This window comes from Agelaius phoeniceus, chromosome 26, assembly GCF_051311805.1.
Source record: "Agelaius phoeniceus isolate bAgePho1 chromosome 26, bAgePho1.hap1, whole genome shotgun sequence".
In the NCBI taxonomy this organism is placed as follows: Eukaryota; Metazoa; Chordata; class Aves; order Passeriformes; family Icteridae; genus Agelaius; species Agelaius phoeniceus.
The window spans coordinates 4,000,989-4,017,633 of NC_135290.1; the positions used below are offsets into that span (position 1 = coordinate 4,000,989).

At 49.0% G+C, this 16,645-nt stretch overlaps 1 pseudogene; it reads left to right on the forward strand.

Annotated features, from left to right (window-relative positions):
- Positions 1–4,064: 4,064 nt before the first annotated feature.
- Positions 4,065–4,842, forward strand: LOC129131077 (feather keratin Cos1-2-like; annotated as a pseudogene).
- The last annotated feature ends 11,803 nt before the right edge of the window (positions 4,843–16,645 follow it).

A 16,645-nucleotide genomic window follows, 5' to 3' on the forward strand; every position in this document is an offset into this window, starting at 1 on the left:
ATCTACTGGCAACATCCTTGGGCAAGAACCTCCAAGACCTCAGAACCTAGTTCTGGGCTGAAGATAGAGCTTTGGGACATTGTATTTACCTCTTCAAGCCATTATTCCCTTCTACTTTTCTTTCTCCTCTGCTGTCTGTGTCTCCCCAGACCAGTCTAGTGGGGACATGTTGCCCTGCAGGGTGGGCAGGTGCACACTCTGCAGAAGCTCCACTGCTCCTTAGTGGCTGCTCCTGGTGCTCTCTGTGAGCCACCTCCTTCTCTTCTTTCAACTCAATAAAGTTGTTTTGCATCCAAGATTTGTCCTCCAATTTCTCTTTCTTTCCATGGCAACTCTTCCAGTCTGCTCAGGGTAAACGTGGAGAAGCAGAGGGTGGGAGTCCCCAGCAGTTGATTTTCCTTTCTGCCCTTTAATCTTGGAGCTGAGGAAAACGTACCTGGGTACTGCACAGTCAATGGCCATCAGGAACAGCCATTGGCTCCAAAGGGTAGCAGGAGTGGGTGGGTGTGTGAATTGATACATCCAAGTCACGAAACCACAGCTGAAATGCAAAGAGTAGATTTATTTCATTATCTCATTAACTCAAGGGTCCTAAGGCACTGCAAGGCAGCAGAGACACATAAGAGAGGAACAGTGGCACCATTAGGGTCAGTCCAATCCTGCATCAGAAAGCTGACGTTACTTTATTAGAGAGCTTGGATGCATGGGGATGTCTCCTCTAAGTATGCCCACTAACCTAACAGACCGGGTTGTATTCCAAAAACCAATACATATTCATCCTTTTTTTTTAATAATGTGCATATTTTAATTACGTCCATGGACTTTTTTGGATATGATTCCAAATCTTCTGATGAATCTTTTCTTTTTGAGAGTATCCCAAATATGTGGTCAGGTCATAATCTACTTCTCTTATCATTCTTCACTCTGACACACAATCCTCGTTCTCATGTTGGGGTTTAGGATTTTTCCTTACGCTTCTATCTCTCACAGAATTTTCTCCCATCTGTTGCCAAGAAACCATAAATACTGATACTTGAGAGAGACAAAAGAAATTGCCACGGGAAGGGTGCAGCTGGCTACTCTCTCAGCTGGGGAGTTTCTCTTGGAGGGGCAGAGATATGGCGAGATTTTGGCTTGGTCAAAGGGAGCTGGGTGCAGCTCCTAACTCTCTTACTCTCCTGGCATTGAGAGGAAAGCAGGCTATGATTGCTGTGTGGGGAGTTCACCAGAATGGTGAGGCTCCATGTCCTGCTGGCTTCTCCTACCATGACTGAAGCTTTGCTTGTGGGGGTGGCCATTGCACTGGGACCTCCATCTCACTAGAGGGAGACCCTTTTCACCATCTGCTCATGTGCCTCAGGTAAAACTTGATCCCAGGCCCTTTCCTGGGCCCTTTCCCCCTCCAGGAAAGCCTCTCCTGGCTGTGTTTAGGAGCTGGGCTGCTGCTGCTGAGTTTCTGCTGTGTCTCACTTGCTTCCCTGGTTGAGCCCGCCCTGCCATTCCAGCCGCCATTCCGAGGTTCCTGCTGCAGCCCATTTCCCCATCCAGCCCCGTTCCGAGGTTTCTGCTGCAGCCCATTTCCCCATCCAGCCCCATTCCAAGGTTCCTGCTGCAGCCCATTTCCCCATCCAGCCCATCCACCATTACCATGTGAGGGAGCTGAGCTCGCGCCACAGCGCCCCCTGCTGGAGCGGGGGAATCACCGCACCCGCCCTGCCCGGCCGGCAGCCAGCAGCGCCCCTGCTGGCTGTGCCCGGAACTGCACCGAAGGGGAAAGCGCCTGCGGCCGAGAGAGGCCGGGCCTGGGTGTCTGGGTCTGTTTGGTGCTGTTTCTTTTGTTTGAGTTGTTATACATGTATTTATTAGTAAATGTTATATTTGCCCAATTTTCCCATCATCAAAAAAACCAAACAATATTAGAGGTAGCAGCGATTTTAATTGAATAGCTTAGAAAATGTATAAAATAGGATACACTTGAAATATTGACAATATAATTTGGTTAAAAAAAATAAGGGATAATTTGGTTCCAATAACAGCGCATAAGCAAAAGATAACCGTGCAGGGTATGGAGTGCAGGGCTCTGGTCCCTTGCCAACTCACGTACGAGCTTGCCAAGTGAAAATTCCCCCTCATATGCCCTGTGTCAATGCCACCTCCTCCCATTTTTGATTCATCACACTTCTACCTCCGCCCTCATCACCACCTTTACTGCGCATGCTCCACCACTTGTTTTGGTGGTCGCACCACTTTTTGGGGGTCGTCCCTGATGAAGGCTCTCCTCTTCCTTGATGTCCTTCAACTCACCCTTGGGTTACACATGCACACCAAGCTAGTACAATGTAAGCCAAAACTAACATAATATTATATTTAAGCATCAAAGCAATAAATCTCTTATAACTGGCATTTTTCCTGGGACCCAACCAGATTTTCCTTTCTTTCTATTAATTTTTAGTAACTGTTATCTCTTGCTTTTTCCTGCCTTGAACATCTGCAGGAAAAGGCGGGGGGGGGGGATGGAACTCCTCCTCTCCCTTTCTTTCTTAGCATTACACCTTTTAACTGTTTTATTATTTCCAAATATTAATTACTGTATCAATATTGATTACTGTTTCAATTTTGTCAGCACGAATCATACCTATTTACCCCAGTAAATGACTGTTATTCCTTTTCCTACATCTTTGTCTGAAATCCCCTTACTTTCAAAGTTAACATAAGTCGGAGGGAAGGGTGTCATTCACAAATGTTACTCATTGCTTTTCTCTGCACAGCCTGATTGTGGCAGACACTGATCCCAGCTTGTGAATCACCTCAAGCCCTGCATGTCTGGACAGCAGCTGGGCCCTGCCAGTACTGAAGGATAGTACAGATGTCATAAGGGTGTCATGTCTTTGATCACATGTGCTGCTCATGGACTGTCACTCGTGCGCCAGGGTCGGGGCAGGAACGGGCGAGAGGCGGGATGGTAGAAAAGGCAAAGAAGGCTTTGTTCAAAAGAACCACGCGGTTTTTACAGAGTGGTACAATAGATTCTATTCTATTGGCTAACTAACAGAAACATCTTTCTCATGCACTGTCCTTGAGAGGAACAGAAAAATAAAGTAGAAAAACACCACCTGCAAATTGTTTATAGTCAACAAGTTATCCTTAGCTTGCTCCCTAAAACTTCTCACAAGCCGCTGGGAAAAATGCTTGCCGTTTCTGTGTCCCATGGCATCCACAATGGACCAGGTAATGGAGAGGAGGAGAAGGAAGGGATGAGGCTGTGGGCTGTTATCCCCAAAGTGAAGATTGTTTCTCATATTCACTGCTGCCACTCTTTGCATCCAGGATCTCCCTGATGGCCATTGGCTGCAGAGTAGCCAGAGATGTCTTCATCAGCTGCAAGGGAAAAGACACAAAGTAAAATCTGCTACAGGGAAATCCCACTTAGAGCTTCTCCACCTTTTTTCCTGAGCAGATTGGAAGTGTTGCCACAAAACAAAAAGGATGAAAAAGAGTCCCAGTTAGGGATGCACAAATAATTTGGTGAGTCTAAGGAAGAAAAGGAGGTGGCTCACAGAAGGAACCAGGATAAGCTGCTAAGATGCAGTGGAGCTCCTGCGGGGTGTCCATCTGCCTCTCATGCTGAGGGAGAGAGGGCAACACATCCCATCTAGGGTGGCCTGGAGAGACATAGACAGCAGGTGGAAAGAAGGAGATGAGTGGAAGAAGGAAACAACATGCCAAACTTCTGTCATGTCCCCTCACGCTGCAGTTCTTGGGCATGTGACCAAGAAAAACAAGACCAGAACCCCTTTCCTGACAATTTTGCCACAAATTAACTACTCAGAAATTACACAAGAGAACATCACCTGCCTACAAAGGATGCTGCTGGCACTTGATCAGAGACTTCTGCCTGTGCTGACGTCTTTCTGCCCCGGAAATCCTTGGGTTTATCCTGTCGGCACTTACAGAAGTAGCCTTTCATATAGGAAAGCAAACGAAATTACCAGGAAATGAAAAGGCAGCAGTACAGGAAATCAGGACACAGCCCCTACCATTAACTGGGATGGTGCATATTTGGCATGTACTGGTCAGAAAATTATGACTTCCACAAAGGAGCCTGTTGGCCTGAGGCAGGTCAGGACTGCTATAAAAGGCAGCCCAAGTCTCTGCTTTCCCATCCACTTCTCTCACCTCCTTCTCCTCTTCAGGAATCAGGTGAGTGGGAAGCCTCTTCTCCTCCTCCTCCTGCAGCTGCTGCAGCTTCAAGAGCAGCTCTTGCCTGGCTGGAGGTCTCAGCTGAGAGGGGCTACAAGAGCCCAGGGCTGGGAACTGCTTGTGCTGGGAGAGGGCAGGGCAGAGAAGGTCTTGTGCAGACAGAGCGAGGCTGGGACTTGGCTGAGGTGGCTCCTGGGCTTTGAGCTGGGCACTGCAGTGGGGGCCAGGAGTTATCATGCTTTCAGCTTGTTTGGGTGCAGTGCTGCTTCTCATGTGTCCTCACTTTGTCCCTCTGCTTGTCTTCTATTCTAGGTGCACCTGTGATCCCCAGCCATGTCCTGCTGCAAGCCCTGTGACCCTTGCTGCCAGCCCTGTGGGCCCTGCCCGCTGGCCAGCAGCTGCAATGAGTGCTGTGTCAGGCAGTGCCAGAGCTCCCACGTTGTCATTGAACCCTCCCCTGTGCTGGTGACCCTGCCTGGGCCCATCCTCAGCTCCTTCCCCCAGAACACCGCCGTGGGATCCTCCACCTCTGCTGCTGTTGGCAACATCCTCAGCTGTGGCGGAGTGCCCATCAGCTCTGGGGGCTTTGACATCTCCTGCATCACCAACTGCTATGGTGGCAGCAGGTGCCGTCCCTGCTAAATCTGCTGGCAAGAACATCCAAGACCTCTGAACCTTGTTCTGGGCCAAAGATTGAGGTTCTGGACATTGTAGTTCGAATGTTGGACCATCGCTTCCTTGTTCTACTCTCCTCTCCTTTTCTGTCCCTCACACCCCAAGGCTTGGGACATACCCACTGTGGACCTGCCGTCCTTCCTACCTTTGCAGTGCAGTGCAAAGAACACCACATGGGAGCTCCATCTTAGTGGTTGCTCCTGGTGCTCTCTGTGAGCCATCTCCTTTACTTCTTTCAACTTATTAAAACTGTGTTGCATTCAAGCCTTGGTCTCTGAGTTGTCTGTTTTTCTGGGGCAACTCCTCCAGTCTACTCAGGAAAAAGATGGAGGATGCAATGTTTGGGGCTCGCTGCAGTGGATTTTATTTTGTGCCCTTTTCCTTTGGAGCTGATGAAGAACATCCCTGGCTGCTTGGCAGCCAAAGGCCATCATGGAGACTTTGGCTCCATAGGAGTGGGAATGGGAAACAACAACACCGGGGGACAGCCCACAGCTGATCTCTTCCTATCCTTCCTTCATTGCCTGGCCTAGGGCCTGTGGCCAGCACTCCTGGGAACAAGGAGATGAGATCCAAACCTCACACAGTCCCTCAGCACTCGGCAGGGCCCAGCTGCTGCCCAGACATGCAGAGCTAAGGGGATTGGTAAGGACTGGTAACACAATCTGTGCAGTGGAGTCTCCATCAATGTGAATCCAACACCTCCAAAAGGATCTAATATTTTGTTCCAGGTGTCTGTATTCCCTGTCCAAATGACTTGTGGCTTCACTACTAATGCCAACATTTAGGAATGTTTTCAGGTCTACTTGAAAATTTATGGTTAATCCTTGGCCTTTAGCTCCAGGCAATGGTCCAAATACCATTCCCTGGGTATTCATGTCCTCTTGGGTGCAGAAAATGAACTCCTGAAGGTTCTGCTGGGCCCAAATACCAGCTCGGGTTCACAGGTCTCTGTGATGTATGAAACCTTCCTCCTGTGCTCCTCCTGCCTGGATCTCCATCTGATGGGATACTGGCACACCTTGCTCTGTCCCAAAACCAAGGCTTCACCTGCTCCTATGAGACCTGCTGCCCAAGCACTGGTCTCAGTTGCCAGAACCAAACCATCTCCAGTTCATTTCGCTCTGTGTGTGACCACCCACAGGCAACCCTTCCACATGGCTCCATTACCAAATCCTTCTGCCCTCTGAAATAATCCTTATAGCCAAACTGGGGAGATACAAGCTGGAGAAATGGAGTTTAAGGTGGCTGAAAATTCCACCAGATGTCCGGGATCAGAGGATTCTCGCCATAGCTAAATACTGCATCTCCCACACAGGCACCTTGATCCACTAAATTTGCATCACCAGCATATCTTGATTTTACCAGAAACAAAGGACAAAGGCTCAGACAAAAGAATACAGAAATAAATGCCACTGTCTTGAGAGTTGATTAAAGTCCTCCTGTTTACCATCTCCTGTGCCAGTAAAAACAAACAAGGCAACAAAACTAGAAAAGCTCCCTAATTAACCACAAGGGAAGGATTTACTTTCCAGTTCTTAATGAGTGGTGAGAAACATTCCACACTTCATTAGGGGCAGGGCCATGTGATGCCTTTAGGGGGGTCACAGGTTTTAAAACCATTGCAGGCAACCCAGGCAGCAAGAGCTCTGAGTCTGATGCTACTGTACAAAAATTGTTCCTCTGGGATCTCTAGATGGACCCATCCATGCCAAGGGTATTCATTTCTGTGTAATATCTACTCAGGATTGCAGTGAACAGCACAGATTCAATACTCATATAACACCTAAGGGATGGATTAATAAAGAGGTAGGTAAAGGATGTTGTTGATTTCTTATGAGATTTAAAGATTATTTGCATGACTTTGTCAAATATTTCCCGTCCTTGCTCAGTACCCCTCATTCATCACAAACATTTCCCTGGCAATCAAAACCAAATCTCCACCTGCAACACAAAGCCTGCAATCAGGTTTTCACACACAGGATGAGTTCTTTTCTTCCCAGTTTTTCCAGCTTGGGCTCTCACACCCTTACTTCATCCCAGAGCTCTGTAGTCACTCTAGAAACACTTTTGGACATTATCCCTGGAGCCCACATCAAAGAGCAGCAAATGGTGTTGCTCCAAAGGCAGGGCAAGCTCAGCAGCCTTCTTCTGCAACAAGAAACCTCTCGAGACATCAGGTCAGGCTAGGAGACTGCTGCTTAAGATTCCTAAGAGAGGGAGAGTCCTGAAGATGTCACAGGTATTTTCTCCTTCAAGGAGGAAAAATTGTTTGAGCACAGGTCCCTCTGGCAAATTCCCAAATGTGTCTTTTTGTCCTCACCGGTTTGCAGGTGACAGCACCTGCTCTGAAGTTAAAGTCCACAGGGGAGCAGAAGCCTTTTTTCTATTGTCAAAACTCAGTTTCCAGCCTTCCTCCCCCTGACCTGGTTGGTCCTGGTCCCCATCTGCCCTGCCTTGCTTGCTGTGTGCAGCTGAAGCTCTTGGCTCCATGGGACAGGCACTGGAAACAGGTCCACTCAGGGCTTTCATGCACAAGCTGGGCAGGATTTCTTGGCATTTCTCCTAATGCTCTTTGACGCTTTTTAACATGGAGAATGCAAGAGGCAGCCCAGCCTGCAGGGCCAGGCTGTGGGGATGGCCATCACATCCTGTTGTGATGAGTGCCAGAAATGTACAAACTCATTTGAGCTCATCTGCACAGCACTGCATGCAAATTTGTCCATGCCATGCATTGAAAGGAATTTATCATCCACCTAAGTGCATCCATCAAGCAAAAATGCCCTTATGTGACCACTGTGGGTTCAACAGGCACAACCCTGGCTGGGCTGGAGCACACCAAGGCACCTCATGGACCAAAGATGGATTGGCTGAGGATGCCCAGTCATGGCGTGAAGAGTGGAGGAAGCCAAACAACCTGGGAAATCTCTTCCAAGGCTGGTGAATGAAGGAAAAATATTGAAGCTCAGCAGTGTAGTTCAGCTGCCTGGAAGAGAAAGAAAGTTGCAATCAGGTGCTGGGAGGGAGAGAGGGAAAAGGACATGATGTGTCCTCACAAATGGGATCCATTTGGTGTCTAGACAAAGATTGCAGGGCTGAGAGGAGCTTGGCCTTTTGTCAGTGTGATTGAAAACACCATCCCAGGACTATCCCAGGCCACTGGTCCTGGTCTGTAGAGAACTTTTCCAGCAATTGGTGTGAGTGTTCTGCCCACAATTATATGCTCCTGTCCCAGAAATTTTAGGAAATCTCATTTTAACCTCAAAACAAATATCCAGGAGGGAAATATCCTAGTGTAAACAAGGAAGTGAAAGGCACCAGGAACCTGGAACACAGCCTGTATCATCTGGGATGCCTTACATTTCAGAAGAACATGTCAAAAATTTTTTCTGTCTGCTTGGGCAACCTCCCGAGCCTGGGGCAGCATAAAAGCCAATGCAGGTCCTTGGTCTCTCATCCACTTCACTCTCCTTTTTCTCCTTAAAAACAATGCGAGTCTGCAGGACCTTTTCCTTCTGTTATTCCCAGAGGATGAAGCCATTCCTCAGTGGACTGTTATTCTTTTTCCCATCTCTTTGCCTGAAAGCCCCATAATTTCAAAGCTACAATAATTTGGAGGGAAGGGGCTCACATTTTCCATTCCAAGGGAGGTTCTCACCTTCCTTGGCAGACATCTTTCAAACCAGGATATTTTTTACTCCCCTTACCTCCATTCTGCAACGGATGAGATGGAGCTCCTGTTCTCTTCCACCAGGGTGTGGATTTGTGTGAATGGATCCAATGCTCTGGGCTCGACAGAATGTTCATGGGCTGTTATTTGCAGAGTGCTTGGGACCTGAAGGCAAGGATTATATTTGCCATCCTACATAAATGGGTCTTATATAAGAGCCCTGTGTGCCATCCCACTGCTGGGCATGTCTGTGTGTTCTGTTAGAGGTGCTGGCCCAGTTTGGTTTTTTTGGAATCTTTGCTACATCACTCTTGCAGTTTAGCCAACCGCATCACAGTGCAAGGTTTATCTGTAGTTGTTGCAGTGGGCTCTACCTCATATATTAATTCAGTTTTTACAAATTGGCAGAGTTTAGGGTGAGGCTTTACTGCATCAAACTTTTCTGACAATGAACAGAGGATGGGGAGGTCATATTAAATGCAGTCTGCCTCCCAGTCTACCTCATTAGCAGGGCTGGAAAATTCCTCCTAATTCTCCAGCTCCCCACTGAGACAGGGAGTTCGCAAATTTAATTCTCTTTCTCTTTGGAGGAAGTCATACAGCTGGTTCTTCAAGTTTTCAGCCAAGCTCTTTTTAGCATTCAATTCCCTTTCAGCCTTCTCTCCAAGGTGTTCAACTTCTAATTTGCAAAGCTTTAGTTAAGTAAAACAAAGACTAAATGCCTTGGATTTCATTGCTTGGAAATGTACTTTTCTCACCAAAATGGCAGTGTGTTTTTCCTTTTCTATTCCATGTCCCACATTTTCTTGACTATATTGTGCCTCCGTAAATATTCTGGTTTGTCTGTTTCTCAAAATTTGCCATCCTGCCAACCCAAATTGTCTCTGGTGGAGAGGGAGCTTCAGACAGAGTTTTTTAGAGAAGTCCTGCTGAGTTGAGAGGTGCAGAGAGGACACCCTGGCTTTCTAAATTCCTCCTCAAAGAGGAGTCTGGGTTAGGTTGCATCCAATCTTAGCCCTAGACTGTGAGTGGTTTAAATCACTTTGTCCCACAGGATTAATAATGGAAAATTTTAGATACATAAATATACATATATATATATATAGTACATGTATATAAAATATATATAATAAATTACTATGACAAGTTATTAGACAAAATATATTAATCAGAATTATTTACTACACAGTATAAAACCTAAAACTATTAGTACTGTGTAGAATAGGATACTGCACTATATCAACGCAATTATATTAAAGCAATTACATCAAAGCCAGCAAAAATAAAGAACTGTTGAAATAGATATTGGTGCAACTCAGCATACCAATGCTCATGGGCAGGTCTCTTTTACTTGACATAAAGAGCAGTCTTGAAGTCATTTCCACTCCAAGGCAGGAAAGTTCATACACACATCCAAACAAGAAAATGTTAGAATAACCTATTGTCCAAAATTGGACTGGACATCTATAGTACAGAGGGATTGACTCTCAGTCACGTGTCTATCATTGCAGCAATGTAAGGATGTTGACTGGGGTTTGGTGAGCCAGACAGAGAGTCTCCAAGTTACTTGACCACATTACAGGGCAGAATATCCTGCTATAGTGTCTCACCCTTCCATCACTCCAGGAAGACCCAGGGCTCTCATCTGTGCCTGCTACACACCTCCAGAGCAAGACCTTTCTGTCTGGCAGCTGGAGACAACACAGGGAGAGAGAAGGACCACACAGAGGCACAGGCTGGGATGCAGCAAAACTTTAATGAGTTGGAAGAGGGAAGGGAAGCCGCCTGAGTTGGCACCATAGTGCAGGGAGCACCAGAGGGATGAAGGAGACTCTTTCCCTTGGCCACAGTGCAGTTCACACCTTGGATGAGGCTTAGCCAGTGATCACAGAGAAGAAAAAGAGAGAAAGAAGAGTGGGAGAAACAGGAAATTTAGTCAAGGTTTCAGAAAGCCCAGACACCCCACCTCCAGTGCAGGTGGAGTCATGGATGTTCAGTGCCTCTGAAAGCAATGGTCAGGATCTCCACACTCAGTCCATTTCCATCTTCTGGGTTCGGGGGTTCTTCTGTGAGGCAGTCACCAGCAGCTTCAGCAGACCCTGTTCCAGGGGCGCCTGGTGATGCAGGAAAGGTCAAAGCCCCCAGAGCTGATGGGCACTCCCTCAGAGCTGAGGATGCTGCCAACAGCAGCAGAGCTGGAGGATCCCACGGTGGTGTTCTGGGGGAAGGAGCTGAGGATGGGCCCAGGCAGGGTCACCACAACAGGGGAGGGTTCGATGATGATGGTGGAGTCCTGGCACTGCCTGACACAGGGCTCATTGCAGCTGCTGCCCAGCGGGGTGGGGCCACAGGGCTGGCACCAAGGGGTGCAGGGCTGGTAGCAGGACATGGCTCGGAGTGACAGATGCACCTGAGAGAGAAGAAAGAGACAAGACGGGGATGGTTGAGGAGCCACCTTTCCACCCACCACAAGGGAGTCAGGACACAGCCTGGCCTGGGAGATGCAGCCAGTGCAGGGAGGACCACACGATTCTTTGCCTGCTCCCCACCACTGAGCAAGGACAGACAGGCCCACAAAAGCACTTTCTTAGTCAAGAGAACAAGAGTTCCCCCAGCCCAGACACAGCCCCTCTCCACACCAAACCCTCTCTCCACCTCCCCTCCCCAAACAGGCAGCCTCAAGCCCAGTATAGGACAGAGCCTCCAACTCACTTGCTTCCAAAGGAGAAGAAGAGCAGTGGAGAGGATGAGAGAGTGAAAAGCTGGGATGCCTTTTATACTGGTCCTGCACTGCCCCAGGCCCAGAGGAAGTCTCTCTGGAAACAATAATTTTCTGAGAAGCTCATTTCAAGTGCAAAACACTCCAATTACTGATATGAGCTGTGTTTTGTTTTCCTGCATGGCTGTGTTTCCATTGCCTTCTTTGGCCACACACCTTTCTCCCTGAAGGCTCCATTTTAGGGCTGATCATGGAAGCCCATGGACCTGTGGGACAGCAGCTCATTGGTGCCAGCAGAAGATGAGTCTTGAGTGCCAGAGGCACCGCCTGCAGTCTGGGGACATTGGCTTGGGGCACTCCCATGGGCAGGAAGGGCCCTGAAGCTCCAAGCCCTGGAATGCTTGCTCAGATGCTGAAGGGTTAGTGAACGTGTTGATGGGCCACATCCCTTCCTCCCACCCTCCAAAATCTCTGGTTGACACTGGCCATGCCTTAGCAGGTTGGTCATCAGCACTGCTCTCTTGTCTCTCTTCCTCTAAATGTTGCTCGTTAGGAGTCCTTGGTGCACTTGTTGTGCCTCATCCACCCTATGGAATCTCTCTGACAGTCCCCCACAAACACAAACAACCTCATCATGTCCTCATACACTCCATGGAATCTCTCTGATAGTTCCCTACAAACACAAACAACCTCATCATGTCCTCATACACTCCATGGAATCTCTCTGATAGTCCCCTACAAACACAAACAACCTCATCATGTCCTCATACACTCCATGGAATCTCTCTGATAGTTCCCCACAAACACAAACAACCTCATGGTGTCCTCTCCCAGGATGGTCCAGCCCTGCCCACCCAAGCGGTTTCTCTGAGTCTCCTTTGCCACACAAGCCCAAAGCTGCTCAGGTGGAGGCTCTTTGGTCAGTGGTGTTTTCGCCACATCAAGGCCTCTTCTGGTTCTCACACTGCCCCACCAGTTAGTGGGGCACAAGAACTAGGGAAGGGACAGCTGGGACAGCAAAGGCAATGGCCAGTGTCAACCAGAGATTTTGGAGGGTGGGAGGAAGGGATGTGGCCCATCAGCACGTTCACTAACCCTTCAGCATCTGAGCAAGCATTCCAGGGCTTGGAGCTGCAGGGCCCTTCCTGCCCATGGGAGTGCCCCAAGCCAATGTCCCCAGACTGCAGGCGGTGCCTCTGGCACTCAAGACTCATCTTCTGCTGGCACCAATGAGCTGCTGTCCCACAGGTCCATGGGCTTCCATGATCAGCCCTAAAATGGAGCCTTCAGGGAGAAAGGTGTGTGGCCAAAGAAGGCAATGGAAACGCAGCCATGCAGGAAAACAAAACACAGCTCATATCGGTAATTGGAGTGTTTTGCACTTGAAATGAGCTTCTCAGAAAATTATTGTTTCCAGAGAGACTTCCTCTGGGCCTGGGGCAGTGCAGGACCAGTATAAAAGGCATCCCAGCTTTTCACTCTCTCATCCACTCCACTGCTCTTCTTCTCCTTTGGAAGCAAGTGAGTTGGAGGCTCTGTCCTATACTGGGCTTGAGGCTGCCTGTTTGGGGAGGGGAGGTGGAGAGAGGGTTTGGTGTGGAGAGGGGCTGTGTCTGGGCTGGGGGAACTCTTGTTCTCTTGACTAAGAAAGTGCTTTTGTGGGCCTGTCTGTCCTTGCCCAGTGGTGGGGAGTAGGCAAAGAATCGTGTGGTCCTCTGAGACAGAGTAGAAATTCTCCAGAGTAGAAATCCATTTTGATTTAGGTGAAATGTACATCTTTGAGTCTGTGGTTAGAAAACATGGCTATGCAGCCTGACTACAAAAGCCTAGGCTCAGAGAAACTGCTTCAGTGAAGGACAGAGATAAGGGGGAAGGGGGGGAAGGGGGTGGGGGGGTGGAGACAGAGGATCATAAAGAGAGACAGAGACTGCTGTGAGAGCAGGCCAACCTGACCTAGGAATTCTTTCTGATAAAGAAGAACTAGCGGCAAATGTCTCGTGAAATTCGTAAAAATGAATATGTATGAACCTATTGTGAAATTGTATTCATATGTATTTGAGAGGGGGATAAAAAGGGACCTGAAGTTCCCAGAGGTAGCATGTCTTTTAAGGAGAGTAATCTCCACATGGTCCAGCACTGTAATAAACATACCAGCTTTACAACTTTCACAAAGTTGTGGAATTTTGGGTTATCTCAGCAAAACACCTCCCTGCACAGGCTGCATCTCCCAGGCCAGGCTGTGTCTTGGCTCCCTTGTGGTGGGTGGAAAGGTGGCTCCTCAATCATCCCCGTCTTGTCTCTTTCTTCTCCCCCAGGTGCACGTGTGACTCCGAGCCATGTCCTGCTACCAGCCCTGCACCCCTTGCTACTGGCCCTGCAGCCCCTGTTTCCAGCCCTGCAGCCCCTGTTTCCAGCCCTGTGGCCCCACTCCCCTGGGCAGCAGCTGCAATGAGCCCTGTGTCAGGCAGTGCCAGGACTCCACCATCTTCATCCAGCCCTCCCCTGTTGTGGTGACCCTGCCTGGCCCCATCCTCAGCTCCTTCCCCCAGAACACCACTGTGGGATCCTCCAGCTCTGCTGCTGTGGGCAGCATCCTCAACTCTCAGGGAGTGCCCATCAGCTCCAGGGGATTTGACCTCTCCTGCATCACCAGGCGCCCCTGGAACAGGGTCTGCTGAAGCTGCCCCACAGAAGGACCCCCTGGAACCCAGAAGATGGAAATGGACTGAATATGGTCATTTAGAGGCACTCAGCATCCATGGCATTTGGGAAGAGCTGTGCCTGGCCTCTCAAACCATGGCCTTTTGTCTAACTTGCCTGTTTCCCTCCTGTTCTTTTTTTGTCTTTGCTCTCATGTCCTCCGCTGGGCTGTGATCACTGGCTAAGCCCCATCCAAGCTGTGACTGCACCAAGGGACTCATGGCCAAGTATTCCACATCTCCCTGGTGCTCCCTGCACTATGTTGCCCACTCAGAGGGCTTGCTTTTCTTCTTAATTAAAGTTTTGCTGCATCCCAGCCTGTGCCTCTGTGTGGTCCTTGACTCTCCCCAGCTGCCAGAGAGAAAGGTGGGCGTGGGTCTTCTATTTCTCAGCAGGAGATTTAGTTTGGAAATCAGGAAAAGAGTCTTTCCCTAGAAAGTGGTCAGATATGGAACAGGCTCCCCAGGGAATGGTCACAGTCCAAGGCTGCCAGAGCTCAAGGAACATTTGGACAATGCTCCCGGGCACAGGGTGGGATGGCTGTGGTGTCTGTGCAGGGCCAGGATTTGGACTCAGTGATCCTTGTGGGTGCCTTCCAGCTCAGGGTATGTCACTGTGATATTTTCTAAAAAATCCCTTTGCCAGGATTTCTTCTCCTGGGAAGATGAGAAGCCCCAGCTTCTCCATGTTTTGCTCCTCTGGAATGTGGTCTGGAGATTGTTTATCCAAACATGTGAATTGTTTTTAATTAATGGCCAGTCACAGCCAGCTGTGTCGGACTCTCCTCATCAGTCACGGGTTTTTATTATCTATTCTTGTTTAGCCTTCTGATGTCTCCTTTCTCTTTCTTTAGTATAGTTTAGTAGATCTATTTCTTATAATATCATATCATATCATATCATATCATAGAATAATAAATCAGCCTAGAAACATGGAGTCAAATTCTCACCTCTCACCTCATCCTAGGGACCTCACAATGCCACAAGGGTATTCAGTGACTCAATGAAGGCTGAGCTCTGGGTGAAGCTGCTATTTCACCTCCACAGCCAGACACGTCCAGTCAATGAACCTTGTTCTGACAGCAGCCACTCTTCAGAGGATGGACAAAGGGGTGAAAAGATTCTGTAGTGGAAATTTTATCTCTCCATGTCCCAAGACCACACATCCTTGTAGATTCTACTAGCCTACATTGACCTGGTCTCACTGCTCTGTTCCAAGGGCTGAAAGAAACTGTTAAAGACTCCACTAAGTCCAACAATTCAGTGACAAAAACTTTTTTGTCTTTGCAGAGATTTTTATCCCACAAAAAAAAAAAAAGGAGGGATTGCTGCCAGGTGGAGTGTTTAAGCATAAGTAAAGGGATTCTGGCATGCAGTTTTTGTGTGTAGTGACAAAGAAATGGAAATTTCATGGCATAGAAAGGATTGGCAGATATGGACCAAGTTATCCTGGTGCACTAGAGAAAGAGTGGTGCTCCATATGAACTTTCCATCCATAAAGATTAAAGCTGGCCCTGGATGCCATTAGCAATAAAATCCCTTTGGCATCTGCAATGTCATCATCCTGCAAGTTTTGCAAGATTTAGAAAGCAGAAATTAATCCAGTGTCTGACTAAGCAAACTTGATGCAAGCCTGTGTTACCAGTCACTTCAGAGCCATCCCCAAACACCTCCCAGAACAAAGACTGAGCAACATCTCTTTCCCTGGTTGTCTTGGGAGAGCATCTGCAGGAAAAATGACACAGAGGCAATGGCTCAAATGCAGCATAACTTTAATGAGTCAAGAGAGGGAAACTAGGTCATTTCAAGCGATGGTCATGGTGAAGTGAGCACGAGGGACAGATAAGAGATTGTGCCCCATGGCTGTGGCTGAGAACCCTCTAGAAGTCCATCTGCCTGCCCTACAGAGGGAGCAGGGCCAGCAGGTGCTCCCCTGGCTGGATGTGGGGGGCTCACAGCCCCGGGGAGCACAAGGGAACAAGGACACAGGAGGGAAAGGAGAGAGTGGCAGGGGACAGAGGCAGGGCTGGGCTGTGCTTGCCAAGAGTCCTTCTGCAAGGGCTGCTGGGCTTGCTCAGCCCCTCAGGAAGCAACAAGCTGATGCTGCATCCCCAGTGAAGAACCATCCTGCTGAGTCCTTAGGTTCACACCCTGGAATCATCACCAGCACCTTTAGCAGGGGAAGCATCTCCTGCCACAGAGGCCACTGCCCAGGCCAGAGAGGCCAAAGCCCCCAGAGCTGATGGGCACTCCCTGAGAGCTGAGGATGCTGCCCACAGCAGCAGAGGTGGAGGATCCCACGGCGGTGTTCTGGGGGAAGGAGCTGAGGATGGGCCCAGGCAGGGTCACCACCACGGGTGAGGGCTGGATGGCCACGGTGGAGTCCTGGCACTGCCTGACACAGGGCTCATTGCAGCTGCTGCCCAGCGGGGTGGGGCCACAGGGCTGGCAGGGCTGGCACCGGGTGTAGCAGGACATGGCTTGGGGCTGCAGGTGCACCTGAGAGAGAGAGAAGGGTGGTAGAAAAGCACAAGTGAGTAGAAGCCTGTAACACCATCACAAGGGAGAGAAGACAGCTCACACAAAGAGCTGGAAGGACCATAGGGAGGCCTCTGTGGGGGTCCCAGTCATCCATTTTTCTGAGTCTGGACTGAACGCACTCGGGACAGTAATTCATGTTCA